The sequence below is a fragment of the Oryx dammah genome, unplaced genomic scaffold, assembly GCF_014754425.2.
Source record: "Oryx dammah isolate SB20612 unplaced genomic scaffold, SCBI_Odam_1.1 HiC_scaffold_11077, whole genome shotgun sequence".
Taxonomy (NCBI): Eukaryota; Metazoa; Chordata; class Mammalia; order Artiodactyla; family Bovidae; genus Oryx; species Oryx dammah.
Genome location: NW_024080471.1, coordinates 8268246 through 8274245, shown reverse-complemented (window position 1 = coordinate 8274245; position 6000 = coordinate 8268246). Strand labels below are relative to the sequence as shown.

General features: G+C 44.3%; 1 pseudogene; it reads right to left on the bottom strand.

The window, feature by feature from the left end:
- Positions 1-250: 250 nt before the first annotated feature.
- LOC120860444 lies at positions 251-4902 on the bottom strand (annotated as a pseudogene).
- Between the last annotated feature and the right edge of the window lie 1098 nt (positions 4903-6000).

Genomic DNA, 6000 nt, shown 5'->3' with positions numbered 1-6000 from the left:
CACTTTATTTCCTTAAATATAAAGGGACAGAGAGGCCTGGCATGCTGCAGTCCGTGAGGTCGCAGAGTCGAGCATGACTTAGCAACTGAACAAAAACAAAAACATCATTGTGTCAGTTTAAAAGTTCCATGCCATCCCATCCTCATGTCATGTCTGTGCAGTGGGCTGGCTCCACCGCACACCCTGAGGCTGAGCTGGTCAGGCCCAGCTGGCCTTCACCTCCCCTGCTCCAGGCCCCAGCCTACCAGAGTCATGTCAGCATTGCCTGGCATAGCATCTCCTTCTGCTGGGGTGTGAGACAGGTAGGGAACTGGCTGGTGCAGAAAATGAAGACATCCCCCTTCTTGATGGGGTTTTCTGGCAACACCATCTCCTTACCTGGCACCTTCTTGTAGTCCTTGGGGTGGACAGTGTTACTGGTGGGGATGTTGAGCAGAGAGTCGTCTAGGGTCTTCACCTCCTTGGAGTAGTGGGTCAGAGCCTTGCTCAAGGAGATGGACATCACAAAGAAGAGGTTGTCGTTCTCCCTGTGGAAGCAAGGGTGCAGTTTCTCCTTTATGATGAAGATGATGTCAGCTGAGATGATGTTGGGATTCTGGTCCCCTTCCTTCTCAAAGGTGATACGTGTGCCCTGCCTTCAACCAGGCTTTACGTCATCCGTGAGGATCTTGTCCCTGATGGTAAAGGAGTACCCATCCTCGTTCAGCACTCTTGAGGAGCTCTAAATTTTCTGAGTTCAGTCAAAGAATAGGGTAGGTTTTCTCTCTATCTATGGTTTTCAAACTGCACCCCTCAAAGCTGTCTCAGGGCACTCATCGGGGCAGCTTCAGCCACAGCAACCTCTCGTGTGTTTTCAAACAGTTTTTATTTTTTAGCAACTTAATACTGATATGTGTACATATCTTGGAAAAGCAAAATAACAGTAAAAGAATTATCATAAAAATAACAACTCCTGCTCCACACCTGCTCACTCTCAGTCACTCCCAGTTCTTATGGATATTTATGATCATTAGATGCACTGATTTCTGTTAGACCCCATGCCCTCTTCACCTGAGTCTGTTCTCTCATAATGCTATCCCAGTTTTTGGCTAATTATAAGTGGGCAAATTTAACTCATCGACTGTCTCCTTTTACCAGGAACTCCCGTTTCTCCTGCCAGCAGTATTTGCCTCTTTTTGTTGCCTTTACCTTGATTTCCATTAATGCTTGCTATTTTTTGAAAATGTTCCACCACCTCAAAAACCTGTCAGCGTGTTCCCTGTGCTGATTGAACGAGGAGCCTCCCCTCCCAGGGCCTCTGTGTCTCCCTGGTCTGCCATCCCAGGACCAGTGCCCAGTCCTGCCTGTGTTGGAGCCTGTCCCCGGCTGCCCTGTCTTCCTCTTGCTTGGTTTGCACCCTGGTTTTAATGTAACCCATCCTCCTGTAGCTTGCGAGACTGTGTTTCGAGCACTGCCCAACTGAGGATATGTCTATTTCACTCTCACATTTGATGGATGGATGGTTGGCTGATTTGAGACTTCTGACTTGAAGAGTATTTTCCTTGAAAAATTGTTAAGGCCACTATTGCCTGGCTTCTGTTTTTATTGTTGAGATGTCTGATACTATTATGATTTCCTATCCTTTAGCCCCAGGGCTTCCCTGATAGCTCAGTTGGTAACGAATCCTCCTTTAATGCAGGAGACCCCGGTTCAATTCCTGGGTTGAGAAGTTCCCCTAGAGAAGGGATAGGCTACCCACTCCAGTATTCTTGGGCTTCCCTTGTGGCTCAGCTGGTAAAGAATTCACCTTCAATGTGGAAGACCTGGGTTCTATCCCTGGGTTGGAAAGATCTCCTGGAGAAGGGAACAGCTACCCACTCCAGTATTCTGGAATGCTGTATTAGTTTCAGGCATATGGGCTTCCCAGGAGGCACAGTGGTAAAGAATCCACCTCCTAGTGCAGGAGACACAAGAGACTTTGGTTCTATCCCTGGGTCTGGAAGATCCCCTGGAGAAGGAAATGGCAACCCACTCCAGTATTCTTGCCTAGAAAATTCCATGAACAGAGGAGCCTGGTGAGCTACAGTCCATGGGGTCTCAAAGAGTCAGACACGACTGAGCAACTGAGCACATCCTTTGGCCAGTTTTATTTCTCTAGGGAGACTTAAGTCTTATCTTTATCCCTTTTTTGCCACGAGTATATGCCTTGTCGTGGTTTTCCATTCATTTTGCTTGGTACTTGATCAGCCTTTTCATTATGAAGACTCACATCCTATAGTTCCAAAAACTTTCTTGAATTATTTATTTTGTAATTTCCTCCATTTCATTTCTTCCATTTTCTCTTTCTAATGTTCTTTTCAGTTCAATATTAGACCTTCTAGCTTGACCTTCTCATTTTATCTTTTTTTTTCTTTGTTTTTCTCTCTCACTCTCTCCCCCTCCTTGAGATTAATCAACTTTATATTCTAACCCTTCTGTTAATTTTTTAAATGTGGCTGCTCTATATTTAATTTGAAAAATTACTGCCATTTTTATAACCATTTATTATTGTGTCATGGATGCAATTTCTTCTCTTCTCTAAGGATGTTACCACCTCCCTAACCCGAACTATCCTTCAATTTTGTTGTTGCTGTTATTTAGTTGCTAAGTCATGTCCAGCTCTTTGTGACTCCCTGGACTATAGCCTTCCAGGCTTTTCTATGCATGGGATTTCCCAGGAAAGAATACTGGAGTAGGAAATCCTAATCCAGGGGCTCTTCCCGGCCCAGGGATCAAACCTACATCTCCCGCTTGGTAGACAGATTCATGATCACTGAACCACCTGGAATGTCAACTATCCTTCAAGGTTCAACTCAAAACCTTATCTTTTATTAGACCTTCTCCAATCAGTCCAACTCTTGCCACTAGATAGGAATTCTATAGCACTATTATATTCCAAACTACTTAATAGGTAATTTTATTTAAACTTGCATTACTTCCTTTTGGGAATCAGTCTTATCTCCCCAATTTTACCGTAATCTTTCAGAAAGAGGGACTATTTACTTGTTTTGCATTAGCTACAGTGCCTTGTCTAGAATTGTGACTATAACAAGTGATAAACAGGTGCTTATTGATTTGAACTAAATGATAAGCCATCCTTATCCCACCAAACCAACCCATCCCAGTGAGAGTTCTTTAAAGAGCACCAAGAACATAAGTATTTTTAAAATTATGTAAGTGTAGAACTTACAGATTTTTATAGCTTTCCCTGTCTTTCACGGTGTTTCAGTTCAGTTCAGTTGCTCAGTCATGTCCAACTCTTTGCGACCCCATGGACTGCAGCATGCCAGGCCTCCCTGTCCATCACCAACTCCCGGAGTTTACCCAAACTCATGTCCAATGAGTCGGTGATGCCATCTAGCCATCTCATCCTCTGTCGTCCCCTTCTCCTCCCACCTTCAATCTTTCCCAATATCAGGGTCTTTTCAGATGAGTCAGCTCTTCACATCAGATGGCCAAAATACTGGAGTTTTGGCTTTAACATCAGTCCTTCCAATGAATACCCAGGACTGATCTCCTTTAGAATGGACTGGTTGGATCTCCTTGCAGTCCAAGGGACTCTCAAGAGTCTTCTCCAACACCACAGGTCAAAAGCATCAATTCTTCTGCACTCAGCTTTCTTTATAGTCCAACTCTCACATCCATACATGACCACTGGAAAAACCATAGCTTTGACTAGACAGACCTTTGTTGACAAAGTAATGTCTCTGCTTTTTAATATGCTGTCTAGGTTGGTCATAACTTAGGAGTAAGCACCTTTTAATTTCATGGCTACAGTCACCATCTGCAGTGATTTTGGAGCCCAAAAAAATGAAGTCAGTCACTGCTTCCCTATCTATTTGCCATGAATTGATGGGACCAGATGCCATGATCTTAGTTTTCTGAATGTTGTTTCCGCTACACATAATTCAGCAGTGATATTTTAGTGAGTTCCTTTTATTAAGTGTTCCCTGAGGCTCTCAACATAAATTTCAAAGGCAAAGCACAACTTTCTTTTCTCAGTCATGCTTCATTGATTTAGGAAATATTTAATTGAATTATGCACTTGAAACAACCAAGAACAATGGACACAAGCAGGATTGGAAGCAAACACACTGAAATCTTTCCCAACATGATTCAGGGTGGTAGGACCTGAAGGGCTTGGGTGTGCTAGGGAGTAACTTGCCAGCTTCAGGCCTTTGTCCTGCCGGGAATGAATGGTGTTAGACTGTCGTGTCAGCCAAGTGGAAGCAGTCAAGAGAGTGTCTACTATCCTCTATTCTTGGTGTACCAAGAAGAGGTCTTTGGCAGAAATGGATTTGTGCTCATCATCTGTCTTGGGTCCCTTTCCTATCAAGGGTGTATGTGGGTCATATACCCAAGCCAGCTGACATGGCTTAGTACATAGTCTTTGATCTGAAAACAACTCAGGTTTACTGACTCAGGGGCCAATCATCTTAGGCTCATTAGAACCAAAATCTACCCACCTGATCTGTAATCCCCCGACCATGAATCCTCAAAGGGCCAACAGAGCTATGCTTGGCCTAGAAATCATGCCTTTTCCATCTCTGGGATGTAGTCCCACTCTGAGTGTGTGCTTAGTCATGTCTGACTCTTTGCAACTCCATTGACTGTAGCCCAGAAGTCTTCTCTGTCCTTGGGATTTTCCTGGCAAGAATACTGGAGTGGGTTGCTGTTTCCTACTACAGGGAATCTTCCCAACCCAGGGATCGAACTGGCATCTCTTGCACCTCCGGCACTAGCAGGCAGATTCTTTACCAACATGCCATCTGGGCATTCTCTCCTCCCTACTTCCGATTGGCAACCTGCACTGTTCATTACCCAGCCATACTTGTTCCCCATCTGCCACTTAGACAGCCATTGCACTTCGGATGAGCCAAACATCGATTCTCAGAGAGGAGATATCTGAGTTGACTTTGTATGGCCCCCTGCCACAACATGAATCATTTTTTATAATATTCAGGGGAAACTTGGAAGTCCTCCTTGTGTTACATTCCCTTTGGAAAGCTAACCTCTACGTTTAATTTCAAGGTGTGTGTGCTCAGTTGTGTCCAACTCTTGGCAACCCCATGGACTGTATCTCACCAGGCTCCTCTGACTATAGAATTTCCCAGGCAAGAATATTGGAATGGGTTGCCATTTCCTATTCCAGGAGATCTTCCTGACCCAGGGATCAAACCAGCAACTCTTGAATCTCCTGTGTTAGGAGGCAGATTCTTTACCAGTGTGCCACCTGGGAAGCCCACTGATATAAATAACATTAAGTACTTGTCTTTCCTACTGATCATACTCAAGGGACTGATAATCACTGTTTTGTGAGCCTTCATGATCACAAACATGAAGGAAGCTAGCCCTGGTCACCATCCCCCCAAAAAGGAGGTGGTTGTTAAATCTCTCAGTCATGTCCATCTCTGGGCACTCCCATGCCTACCTCACACCAGGCTTCCCTGTCCTTCACTATCTCCTGGAGTTTGCTCATATTCATGTCCATTGAGTTGGTGATGCTATCTAACCCATCTCATCCTCTGCCACCCTCTTCTCCTTTTGCCTTCAGTCTTTCTCAGCATCAGAGTCTTTTTCAATGAGTCAACTCTTTGCATCAGGTAGCCAAAGTACTTGTGCTTCAGCTTCAGCATCAGTCCTTCCAATGAATCTTCACGTTGATTTCCTTTAGAATTGACTGGTTTATCTCCTTGCAGTGCAAGGGACCCTCAAGAGTCTTCTCCAGCACCTCAGTTCAAAAGCATCAATTCTTCGGCACTCAGCCTCCTTCATGGTCCAACACTCACATTGGTACAAGACTACTGGAAAAGCCATAGTTTTGATTATATAGATCTTTGTCAGCAGAGTGATATCTTTGCTTTTTGTCATAGGTTTCCTTTCAAGAAACAAAGGTCTTTTAATTTCATGGCTGCAGTCACCGTCTGCAGTGATTTTGGAGCCCAAGAAAATAAAATCTGTCACTGATTCCACTTTTTCCCC